We start from the raw sequence: 13,689 nt of genomic DNA on the forward strand, positions 1-13,689 counted from the left end.
CTCACGTGGTGTACCTGCCAGCTAATTTACTTATTTGATGTCACCACGCAAACGTATAAGAATATTATGACTAGTTTCATGTTATTGTAATATACTCCATTTTACCTTTATATTTCAAAATCATTTTACACCTCAACTCGCATAAGCTAGGTGGATCATACATGTAAACATCCCATTAAGAGTTATTTTGTTTGTTTTATAGCTGACGTGGTTGGCCGAGGATATAATATCTTATTGGACAAAAGTGTCACCACTGATGTTTTTAAGTTATCGCCTGTAAATGAAACAAAGTATGGTTTTAATATCCCTACTTGCGCTCAAATCGTCAAAGTCAACGAGACTCGGGAATTTCAAATGAACTTTCAGTCCGATGAATTGCATGTAAAGCATAGATTGAAATGTCTCGGCGTAAGCCTTAATTTTGCACAGAGCATATTGAGAATGGCGCCTAAGTTCGGAGCAAGTGCAAATCAGAAGGAAAATGGTAGTAGTAAGTCTACGAGGACCACAAAGATTTCATTAAAAGAACATCGAATTGCTAAGATTATTATTGGAAATTTCGAGTCCCAGGAGATCTCCACCACAGATGATTTTGTGTCTGCTGTTGAAAAATTACCTGACCAATACACCGGCGACAAAAAATGCAAGCACGATTTTATGAATTTTTTTAATCGTTTCGGTCATTTCGTGGTCACTTCAGCTTATGTTGGAGGAGCAGTTGAGGTAAAAACCTCCACTGAAGGTTTGGAAGCATCAAAACAAGATGATAACTCAGTAGATGGATCAGTTGGTGCGGATCTAAGTGGAGTTATCGGGACTAAAGTGGGTCCCAAGTACCAAGTATCGACAGAGATGGCAAAGAAGACTGTCTTGGATAAAACAGAAACACGGTGGAATGGAGGGCGAAGTGCCTTGCATACAAAGAGCACACTCTTCTCTGAAGAGAAATTCCTGGAGTGGAAGTTGTCCCTGCCCAAAGAGCCAGCGATGTTGACTACTGAAATGAATCTAGAGAATATTTCTAATGTGGTCGCCACTATTGATAAGAAGAAAGGGGAAGTTTGCCATCAAGCATTGCGTGGTCTTTTTGATGATAAAGATCTGCAACCGGTTCATGATGAAAAAGAGAAATGTCAATTGGAAGAAAAAAAGAATGAAGAGAAAGACCTAGAAGAGCAACGTAGAGAAGTATCAAACACGAGAGAAGAATCAATAAAGGAGCCTGATACTGAGGGATGGGAAGAAAGCGCCACAGGAAATCGTTACTTATTTGGTGGAGGAGTTATTGTGGTACTGGCTTTGGCTGTTATACGTTTTTTGTTTAATCGCTAAAGGATCGTGGATATATTACATCGTGTTCAAATACGTTGTTGTGTGCCTAAAATTTAAAGAGTGTTGGTTCTATTAATTAATACTCGACTTGGTAGTTATAAGTCCCGTAAATCATATAAATAAAAGGACATGTACTATTGTTAATCACTATTCACTAAACCTTGATTGTCGTCGTGTCCTTATCACTTACAGCTACGCTTAAAGTTCGTGCTAATTGATCGGCGGCGACTAGACTGTTAGAAAAAACTGAGAATCTTTCCTTTGGAAATTTGATTACTACTCTAAGTGGTCTATTAACTTCCACTAATGATTTCGTTCAACAATAGAAATTTTCCTTCCAGGGTATGTATAACTAGGTATGTGAATATTGTTGTAAAAATAATTTACACATCAACTTAGTCTTAACTATTTTAGTTTTTAGTCTAGCTAATATGTTAAACAGCATATGTGTCAGCTGATGTGTCATGTAGAAATATCTAGACGCGAAATATTTTGAACAATAGCAAATTTAACTTGATTAAAGCTTGATTGGAATTGCATGCAGGGGCGTGGCGAACGAGCTGGGGCTGGGGAGGGTTGTCATGTGACACGTCAGATATGAACCAACGTTTATAATAATGAAAAATGAAGGAATGCTTAGATATTGGTTGTACCAAAGACAACTTGGTTAGATAGGAAGCTATAGTATTACTTAATTGCGGTGAGAAATAGAAATACTTTCACGTCTGTTATGTAGAAATGCGTAAAAGTTATCAAGTTATTAAACGCGTATTTAAGCGTAAGCCATAAAAGTTCACTTTCTAGGATTTTACCAATCGATCACGCATAGTTACTTTCAATATATGCTACTAAATTTACGAATTTCTACTTCGGTTTTGAAGGCAGGTGCTTCGTAGCAAAAGAGAAAACATAATTACTTATGCTAACTCAACAAAATAGCGCGAAATAATTACTATATTAACTATAACATCTCGGTCAGTACGTAACATCCTGGCCCCCCAATGAGCAAACCACAAGAGAGCTCATTCATCACCTATTCCGCTGCTTCCACCAGGCAGAGCTTCTCGATCGGACGCTTGAGTGATCTACGTACTGTTTACAACGGCAAAAATGTCGTTTATTACGACGTCCTATGTAGAACGTCTGCATTTCAGGACCCAGACACCCAGTGAGCACTACCTCGAATTAGGCCCTATAGAATTGTTCCTAAATGTAAACACAATATTTTCAACATCTTATATCTCATTAAATTGGTAATATACAACAACATAGTTGATAATATACAACAACTTTTTACCATAACATTTATTTAAAGGAGTATTCCAGCTACGTCGTCGTCGTGTTGCCGTCCTACTTGCTTAAGGTCCCCAATATCCCCGCGGAAGATTATCGTTCACTAACATTACGAGATCTCCTGCTGCTAAATTCCGTTGAGGTTTGAGCCTTTTTTGTCTTTGTTGGAGGGTTGGCACGTTCTCACGTAACCACTGTTTCCAGAAATGATCTCTCAGAATACGATTGTCTCCAACTCTTTCTGCTATGTAAATCAGCATCATCAAACGTTCCGGGTGCCAGAGTAGTCGAGGATCTTTGAAGGTGATTTGGAGTTAATGCCTCCAGGTCACGAGAATCGTCTGAACTAGAGCATACAGGCCTTAAATTGGCTATGCCTTGTGCTTCCGATAACACTAGTCTTAAGATATTTTCCTTAACCAGACTTTTTCCAAGAATGGCTTTTAACGAACACTTTACGCCACGAATTAATCTCTCCCACACCCCTAACATATGCGAGGCGTAGGGCAAATGGAAAATCCATTCTACTCCCGATTGTCTTAAATGTTCTTCAATCCGACTTAACTTTGATTCCATTTCCCCAAGGCTTCACGCAACTCGCGCTCTGCGCCTATGAAAATTTGATCCGTTATCCCAGGGCAGTTGTTTAACGCTTCCTCTGATACTTATAAATCGTCGTAAAACCATAATAAATCGTCAGTTTCTAGGGACTGAGCTTTTTGAAATTGAAGACAGAGACTATGAAATTGAAGATGAGTGTTGAAACGGTGTCAAAAGATACGGCAGAAGGTAAACCCTCGTATGGCGTCGAAGATGAATTGCTTGACAACATCGACGAGTTGGCATACATACATGGGCGAAGCACTCGCCGACGAAGCATGGGTCGATGAATATGTAAGAAGAGGAAATGAGCGAATTGAACCAACGACTGCATGGGCAAAACATGGTACTCTCTTAGTAAGTCGGCATAGCCTATAGGTAAACTGTGATACATACAGTAAATGTGTCTTTATACATCTACATGTGTTTCGATGTTTTGGAAATTTATAATAACAAAGCAAAATATTTTTCAGGTGCACTTGTGGTTGCTGTAGTGTGGAATATGTAGTGGAAGCAGAGGAGTGTCATTGCTGTAGGGAAATTGAAAACTGTGTTGCTGCATTGAGTGTAACTACAAAAAACGAACAATTGTGCATCACGAACCTCCACCCAGGATTTGATGCTATTTGCATCAACAGATGGTCTCTGGAACTGGCATCTAACATTCTAAAACGTGAAGTAGACAGGAATATCAACAAGTTGAATCCAAGGATGCGTCAGTTTAGAATAAGAAATATGAGAATACAGTGTCAGTGTATTGACTATGGATGATAGTTTACTGTTGTAAACAATATGTTTGTTGAAAGCAATATGTTTGTTGTTGTTGGATCTATCTGATAACACTTCTATACACATTTTAGACCTCTGCATGCCGTTGCATACAGACAGTTTACCTAGCTTGTTCATGGTTATTTGCGGATTAAAAGGATACCATTGCCAGTATGTGCTTACCATTGCATCCGCAAAGCATTACTTGAAAGTGATGGGGACAGGATGAGCAAAACTAATCCTTTATAGGATAAAACTTTATTCAATATTTCAATATTTTGCAGTCATTACCAACAACAGGTCTATGAATGTGGAAAATTATAATTGAATTTTCTAAATTTATTTCAGTTTAAATCAACTGTAGCTGGTAATAACTATAATTATTATATACACAAGCGCCAGATATGAGGTATTCTGCAATCTCATTGGTTGGCTACTAGACAGATATTAGCTCATATCTGCCTAGTAGAGAAAGTAAACAAAATGGCCGAAAGATTTGGGGAGTTGAGTGAATACAAATCCAAGCTTTAGTTGATAATAGCACACCAAAATGCATCGAAAGGGCGACAAAGTTTGTGTATATAATAAAACAGTTATTCTGCTCACTCTCGTCGTATATGCATGGCCTATCAGCTCATATACGACTCGAGTTCGCAGAATAACTGTTAAATGTATACAGATAATACTATAAAAGTATTACAATTAACAACGACATTTTGGTTTATCTATTTTGGTTTTTTGGACAATCCTGACAAATTTATGGCCTTTCATTGGTTTTCTGCATGTTTTCTGTTATATATTCTGTCATATTATTCGACATAATACAAATTCTTCCATCACAGCCTGTGCACTCACTTTTTTATGTTGGGGATTAGCTTCATCCTCAGTCCCTGTTTCCGTTGTTTCTACTTCCGCGTTTCTTCTTCAAAAACAGCATCAGATGTTGGCATTTAAACATCTGAAGATGAATCATCATCACTATTTATTTGCTCAAAAGCAGGATTCTGAGGAACCATGGTTGAAGTCGACTTGCCTGATTTGCCTTCCATTTGCTTTCTATGACTTGCAAGTTTTGCTTTGCTGAAAGCCAATTCATACGCAGCTTTCTGATTCTTCATTTTCAGTTTTTTACAATTATTGCATTCAACTTTTTCATGATACTAATATACACAAAAAATAGGCTTATAGGGATTTAATATTCATACGAGCACTGAGCACATGGTCCACTATAATTTGAAAAACGCAAATTCTCGCGCTAGCCGAAGTCGACGGCTCTTCCACATCCGAAGGTTCAGATATCTAATCAAAACATACGGCACTTTATGCTAGTTTTTGTGTTATTTCTTTTTGTATTACTTGTATTCTTTTTTTTTACGGTAAGGCTATTAAACTAAATTAAACTAAACTAAACAAAAGTATATGACAGGAAATACAAATAGTCCCAGTCCCCCTAACACCACGGGCTTTTTTCAATGAAATGCAAAATCGCTATGTTTAGATGAAAATATTTCCGAAACTATTTAACTATATCAAAAGAATACCCTGGGCTTGGCGATCTTCAACCGAAGCAACCTTCGTTAAGTCGCTCATTGTCAGTCCGGACGTTCCCATTTCCCAAAACTTCTCAACTTGCCGAGTCTCTGGTTGTTGGTATCAAGGAAGTTAATCGATATTCGGGTGCACGTCAGTCATCGGCAAGCCACCAGCAACAGTCCATCCTAGCGATGTTCTGTTTCGTACAACTCACATATTCAGAGGTTTTCGACACTCTGAATTTGTGCGCAATGTGTGCTCCGATGATTATCGAGACACGTTTAAGATCGACCGCGGGCATAGTTATATCAGCCAGATGCTCATATTTTTGGCAATGGATCTCGCTTAGCAGAATTCTCTCTTTTATATCAAGCTTCTTTACTAATCCTTTGCTCACTTCTAGAATCGGGTCAGAATCTGTAGAATCTGCAGCTTGGAGGAGTAGGGGCACTGATTCAAATTCGAAATCTTGAGTCCCAAGCACTGTGGTAACGCTAATTAGTTGTTTAGTTAATCCCTTCACATTCAGCTTCTCTGCCAATTCCACATCAACAATAGTTCCTCGGGTTGTGTTTTCGAGGAGCCCATATGTCGTTACAGAGTTTCCCTCCTTCGTTAGCACCTTTACAGGTACTACATGTAACAGTACATGATTCTCCGCTTGCTGAGTCTTTGTTGCATATGCAGGATGTCATTGACTGTTCGTTACCGTCTTCTCGAGTGTTGGATTTGAGTTGTTCAACCTCGAATGCCCTTTCTAGATTTTCACTATCCTTCCCCGGTTGACTCTGGCTAGTATTAATGGACTTACGGTCGTGGGACTGGGAATCAGATTATCCTTTGGTAGTGAAATTCTTCGATGAAGGAGTGGGTGATGATTCATTTCAACTAATCGTCAAATCATGTTTAGTGTTCTCGACAGCCGTGTTAAACTCGAGCAATGCTGGTTTGGCATCTTGCAATCTGCTAGGAAATCAGGTAATCCCTATTTCGTCAACCTGGACCGACTGGGGCCATTAACTCTAAGTTGGGGAATGAATGATTCATCTCGGAGATCTTTACCTTCGTATTAATGCTTTCACAAACCTCCTGATTCGTTAAACTATGCTCGATATTGCAGAGACTCGATATTGCACGTCCTTCGTCTCTCTGATTAGCTTCCCATAGTTGTGCTTCCAGCTGACAATACTCAACTTGATCTCGCAAATCCTGCAGCTCGTGCTCTATCTCTTCATGCATTCTTTTTTCCTTTATCTTTGCTTTTCTTTTTGCCTGTTCTAGTAGCCAATTTGGCTGCTCAAGCCGCGGCCTTCGCCCTAGACGATACGGAGGACACCCTTGAACGTCTGCTTCCGGAAGACCTCAACATGGAGACACTACTTTTTACTGACACAGAAAGTTTATCATCATCTGCAAAGTCGGAAGAGCATCCTCAGGGCTTGAGCGTCTTTGTAAACTGCGAATGCTCTAGTCAAGTTGATCAATAGCAAGTTGATTGCAGTCGTTTATTTTTCGTTCGAGCTTTTGACGCTGGATACTTAGACGTTTTAAGTCACGGGTGTCACTAACTAGCTGGGAATACTCTTCATATGCTTTAAGGTATTTAACCCAATTCGAGTGTATGGTTTCTATAGGGTTAGTTCGATTTCTGAAGTCTCGATATCATTAAGCCATGGGTTTTTAAAGAGTCGGTGGACACTTCAATAGTTTGCGAGAGCTTCAGTATTTCATGCTTTAAACTTTTGAGGTGTATTTCGTTCAAGTATTCTGCGTACTCACGCGGCACTATTCTAGTGAGAGATGTCCTTCGCGGAGCAATATTTCCAGATGGCTGATTTCGTTCATCGGGAAGCTCGGCCAACTGCCCTTTCTCGATTCCATCCATAAAGATCAAACTATGTTGGGAACGAACCCAACTGAATTTCTCGTCAAATCCATTTATTATCGTTCGCCACAAATCATACGCTTCGTTTTATAATCTCTTTTTTATGTATTCTCGTTTTATATCAATATCAGAGGTTCACAAAGGTTTGCTACAAAGCATCGCATCAATGTTGTTAAGTTGTTAAGTTGGAGCTATCCTCAATCAAAATAAATTCAAAATATACTCACATCTTATGGCGAATTTACATCCATTTGTTTACTACATATTTTACTTTAAATATCAACAGTTCGCAAACCCTTTCGTAACGAAAGAGAAAACTAACTAATAATTATCCTAACTCAACAAAATGGGGCGAAATAATTAATATTAATTATAACGTCTCGGTCAGTACGTAACATACTCTTGAGTACATACGCCGCAGTTATATCCAAATTAAGCAAAATCCATTGTAAATTTCAACGTGCAACATCTGATTTCATAATGGCCTGTGCAGCTTCACAGAACACAATCACCAAAACGTCTTCCTTGTCTTCCGAACAGACTTCGGGATGTACGATTCCGCAGCAAAATTTCTTGCAAGGTAGAAGTTAGTGTTGTTCAGTGCGTTTAATAGTTGTTCAGTTGAACGCTCTGCTGCGGCGTCTATTCTCTTCTTCAGATCCGCCTCGCCGACAGTTTTAAGGTCTTATATAGCTACTGATCGTCTTCCTCCAATTAAAGCAGTGACAAAGCACATCTCACGGCGTTGTAAAAAATAGGTACGCTAAGCGTACATGTATCTGCGTGTGGCAAGCACGTTAAAGACTTTTAAGCATATAGGACGGCAACACGAAGATGGCGGCTATCAATACAATGGGTCGCTAGAAAGATAGTTAAGTTTTATTCGCTATTCTATGGTTACAACGTCTGAAATGGGTTATTTGCATGCAAGCTGAAAAGGTCTATTACTCAAATACAAAGGAATAAATTCGCTTCGCGCGAAAAATATTGCTAGAGAAAAACTGGCTTTACTTACATTCATGTGACGACCTTTTACATATAATTAGTGCCAACAATATGTAACAAATGAATTTTATTAGCAATTTTTTTAGAATATATCACCAAATGAGGTAATCCATACCAATACCATCAGGGGTGGATCCAGCGCTAGTACACTAATTTGCATTACAAAGTGGTTATTTCTAGCAGTTTTCTTGTGTCATACAAATTAGTGCACTAGTGCTGGATCCACACTCTGAATACTATTGCTGATAGGATTATTCTTTTATTCCTTTATAGTCCACATTATATATGACAGGTGAAATATATTAATGAAATGAGACAGTATATAATGTCAATACAACCTGACACAGTTAAATTCATGTTCATTGCACTTCAATGGGCAGGAGTATAATGGTTAAATCACCTGTGTTGCTCGAAAAGAATATAGCCTTATAGGTCACCAATGGAATCCGCAGAAACTGCAGATAATGTTGAAATACAGCAGGAAATTTCAGTTCCATGCAGTTTTAGAATTGTGTTGTATAAATAAATTGAAATTGGGGCATTAAAATTTAGATAAATAACTATAAAAATTGGTTATAGTTACAGGACTAACATAACTTATACATGTAGCTATTTTGTTTTATTGGTGACTTTATGCATGGTAATATTTGGATACTTATTGAGGCATATTCATATATGAGCAGACCTAGGCTTGTGGTGTAAACACTGCAATTGACACATTAATTAAAGTGCAAATATATACTAGACAGGTTTAGTTTGCATGACTAGAATTAGATGTAAATTGACTAACCATATGACATGCTAAAAAAAATATGTCACAACTCATCCTTTGAACATCTGATTTTCATACAAGCTAAATTTGTCAAATTATGTACTGATAGTAGTTGCCTGATTGCAAACAGAATTTTAATTTGCAGGAAATTGAAAAAGCAGGCTTCTTGCAAATTCTACAGGTTCCAATAAGGCAAATCAATCTTCAAATTAAGGCAGGTTTTATAAGGCAAACTTTAGAGGTTCATAGGGTCTTAATTTTCGAGTAAAATACATGAATATTGTACGCCTAGCTTATTTCTTTTGGGATACTCTACAAGTATTCAGCAACTAAAATATAAAAATATATATTATATCATATTAAAATATGATAATTATAAAAGTTAACGACATGGTTAGGTGCGTAAAATACATTATAAAATTGTCTCTGAATAATTTTATGCTTCAATGCTGTTTAAATAAATTCAATAATATGAAACCAGATAACATACATATTTCGCTCGACCGCCGAGACCCCGGGCAAATAAAGTAAAATAGTTGAACGAATACCAGCCTACTCAACTCTTATAATTTATTTCAACATTATTTATAAGCGAATTTTGCAACTAAGTGCAATTAAAAATCCAAATCCACCTTTCGATTTTCGCTGCGGCCATTTTGTATCCACAAATACTGATTGAACGGTTTTGTCACAGAGGAGAGATGGACAGAGAGTCGACTCGCGGCTCCACGCGTCCCCACTTTTTTATTCGCACTTATTCGCGCGCGCTAGTAAGCGTTTACACCCGATTCCCTTCTGGTAAGCTCCGAGCACATTTTTAATAAGGAAAAATGGAATTTTTGCCAGTAAAAATGCAATTTAAAAAAATTTAACCGCTTTGGCTGAAATGTTCCAAACGTTTTTTGTAGTGTAAGGTAAGAGCTAAAATATATTTTCTTTAGAAAGCCCAGGGATGATATGCTTGGTGAAAATTTGATCAAAAAAGTTTGAAAAATGACTGAAAAAGTATGTAATCGAACAGCAACTCTGCTTGAGAAGTAAAGATACATAATTATGAATGTTTTCAGTGAATATTTGTATCATCAAATGGTACTAATTATTAAAAAACTGATATCCTCTGCGAGTTAAAGTTATATAACGCCTAAAACTCTGTTTTGTTTTGAAATGTTTTGCTATGTATTTTGTCGATATTTTAAAATTCAAACGCGAATTTAGAAGTTTTCTTTGAAATTCGTCCTATATTGTTATCCCACAAATATGCAAACGCTCTGCTGCTAGTTGACAAACAGTAAAAAAGCAGCTATGACAACGATTCACTTTGGCAAACACAATTTGACAATTCGGGTAAAAATATGGCAGCCGACAAGAGTAATCAGAACTCACTTACAAAACAAGGATTTTAATATTGCTTTTAAAAACAGCACGATCATTTAAACCCAACAAAACAAACAACTCACCGTTAATCTCCCAAATTTTAGTCCAAAAATGAAGATAATCCGACCCAGTTAAAAAAAAATCAATTTTTCACCTATCGAACAGCGTTTTTTCTATACTTTTGTATTGAAATGTGGCCAAAAGAGCTTACCAGAAGAGAATCGGGTGGTTGCGTGGCGCGTGGAAATGACGTGGGAATGACGTGATATTTGGCAAAACTCGGGGACACTCGTTTCAACATTAAATCGGAAGAGTCGACTCTCTGTCAATCTCTCCTCTGTGGTTTTGTTCACTTTTGTCGCATAAAAATGCATACGGATCTAAAACGTTGATCGATTGGCTGCTGTTTAAGTACGTCGTCCCTCATTGGCTGCGGACAACAAAACTAACCTAACAAACTTTCAAACCCGATAGCAATGTATCTGCGAGCGCAGAGCGCGCAGATACAAAAATAGTCTTTATAATAATAAAATGTTTCTTACCGATTTAATTCAAGTCTTGAGACTGCGAGTTAATTCTTTGAGTTTTCGTTGCGCTGTCAGAGCTTCGATCACGAACAACCACGTCGACCAGAAAGGCAAAAGAACCTTGCTGTGCATGCGAAGGCCAAGGTCAGATCACACTGATCGATCAGAAAAAAAAAACAATCAATGGGAATTCAGATATAGATTTTGAATTAGCTAATTGAATAGCCCGTATTCGAGCCCCTGATCGCTTTACCGATCAGAACTCCACACAGAACGCGCAAAAAGAGAGACAACCAATCAGATCGATGACTGGGATTAAATGACGCTGCGACACCATTTTTCTGCGCACTCGCGCTCGAAGGCATAGCCGCTGAACTCTTCATAATACTTGGAACTGCCAAACATCACCCAGTGATATCACCCCAATAAACTGCGGTGTTCACATAAATAACATTAGTACACTGCTGGTGAAAATATTTTCCTTCCGAAAGCATCAGTTTCTAAGCTTGAGATTTATGTTACATATAGTTGGTAGGGTTTTACGTCCATTTAAGGGGGAAACGTTCGAGCCGAGTAACAGTCTCATCTCGGAAATATTGCACAAGTTTAAACGCGCCGAAAAAAAGGTTCAACTTTCTACAGTAACAGAATAATGCTGAAAATTAATTTCCAATCTAAAAGTGTTTTTATTTACAAAAGCTAAGTACGTTTGAAACTTTATACACTTTATTCTATTCCATGCAATTGCCACTTTAAATCATGAGAAAGCATCCAACGAAAATGGGGTGCATATTCGACACTTTACGTGCATGGCGGCCTTCAATTTGGCTTTAAGCCATCGTTCCAGTGTTTTTTTAGTTCAATGGCTATTGCAGTAGATGTCCAAATCATTCCCCCCTTCATAGGCGTCAATCGAACGTTAATTGAGACCGAGGGACGTTTTTGAAACCGAGGGGGAAATATTTTTCTATCCGGACCGACCAAAACGGTATTATTTAACGTATTTATTTTTTTACAAAAAGCGGCGTTCGCTCGTATCGTAGTCAGACACAGCAATGGCGACAAAAACATGCATCAACAATCAAAACCTAATTCATTTAATTTACTAAAACTCACTTCAATTTATCGTGATAATCATTTGGTTCATATATTTTAAAATTAAAAAATCAAAAGATTGCGAATAAAAAACACACAAAACAAATACGCTTTCGCTGGAGCATGAAATATAGGATTCCGGACCGTGAACAGATATCGTAAAATTCCGCCCGCTGACGCAGCTAAACAGATTACAGGAAAGGCTAGGATTCCGCCCGCTGCTGATTTGTAAAAAAATAAAATCCTATATTCACTGAGCCGAAGGCGAAATTTCTTAGTTGAAAAACCACAACAAAAGTCTATAGTCACCGGCCAGTGACTATCATTCCAGAGACAGCGAATCTTGACCAATCAGAATGCAGGAAAATCAATAGTCACTGCGAAATTTATATTAATTAACAATTATTCGCCGAAGGCGAGGTGATTATCGGAAAATATTCACCGAGACGAAGTCATTGATTTTGACCAATCACGTGAGTAGATCACCTTCAGGTAATAATACTTCAAATATGACCCATCAAAGTGTAGGGTTTGTAATATTCACTTGTGCAAAATACTAAAATCATATAAATCATGGCATTGACCCCCCATCGTATACTAGTATTATATACTATACGATATACTATACGTTGCTATGGTAACATTTTGTTGTGTTGATACTGAATTAAGTCAATATGATAAAATTCAAGGTTAACTGAGTAAAGTCATTAAACACGTTTATCATATGGCAAGCGTCACTTCCGGTGAAATGGAGCTCAGTGATTGGCTGAGAAGAATTTTCAGCGGTCCATTACTTTCTCGTGATGGACCGCCGTTAGCGGAGATGAATAATAGAGAAATTCTGAATCAAAAAGGCACGAATAAATGCCCAAGAGAAAATTTAATTGCTTTTGAAATTCATAAGACGTCTCCAGACAGTTTTGGTAAACTATTAAATAATTCAACTAAGTTTTGTTTTTGTTTTTGTCAAATGCATACCAGGCTACTGTTACAAATTCATGAATTTCTTGTTTGTTTCAAGTGCAAATGCATGCTTTATGCCATATAATAAACTTTTTATTAACCTCGCTTGCTCGGTTTTTTACCGAGAAATATCGGACCTCGCGCTTGGTTAATAAGAAGTTATTAATCACCATGTGATCACATTACTTATTATTATTATTGCTTATTATAATTAGTTATTAATCACTATGGGATCATGCAGATCACCATGTGTTTGGGGCAGCCGACTAAAGACGATCTGAAGCAAGTTGTTAACGTAGCCTAGGAAGAGGTGGTTTTTAGGCGCAAAAATCTGTTTATGTTGCCCAGTGGAGATACTGGAAAGTCATAGTCGTTAGGGAACTGGAAAAACTGATTAACACTTGCAATAATAACTCGGAGATCTTGCATGGTATTTCTTTAAAAATTACTATGATCATGCCTGATCTTCTCTAACAAAAACCGAGATTCAAATCGAGTGACTTGTCTGTCTCGGCGCATGGATTTGTGGCAAAAAGGGAACT

This window comes from Dendronephthya gigantea, unplaced genomic scaffold, assembly GCF_004324835.1.
Source record: "Dendronephthya gigantea isolate DGI-Jeju-01 unplaced genomic scaffold, DenGig_1.0 000019F, whole genome shotgun sequence".
Classification (NCBI taxonomy): Eukaryota; Metazoa; Cnidaria; class Anthozoa; order Malacalcyonacea; family Nephtheidae; genus Dendronephthya; species Dendronephthya gigantea.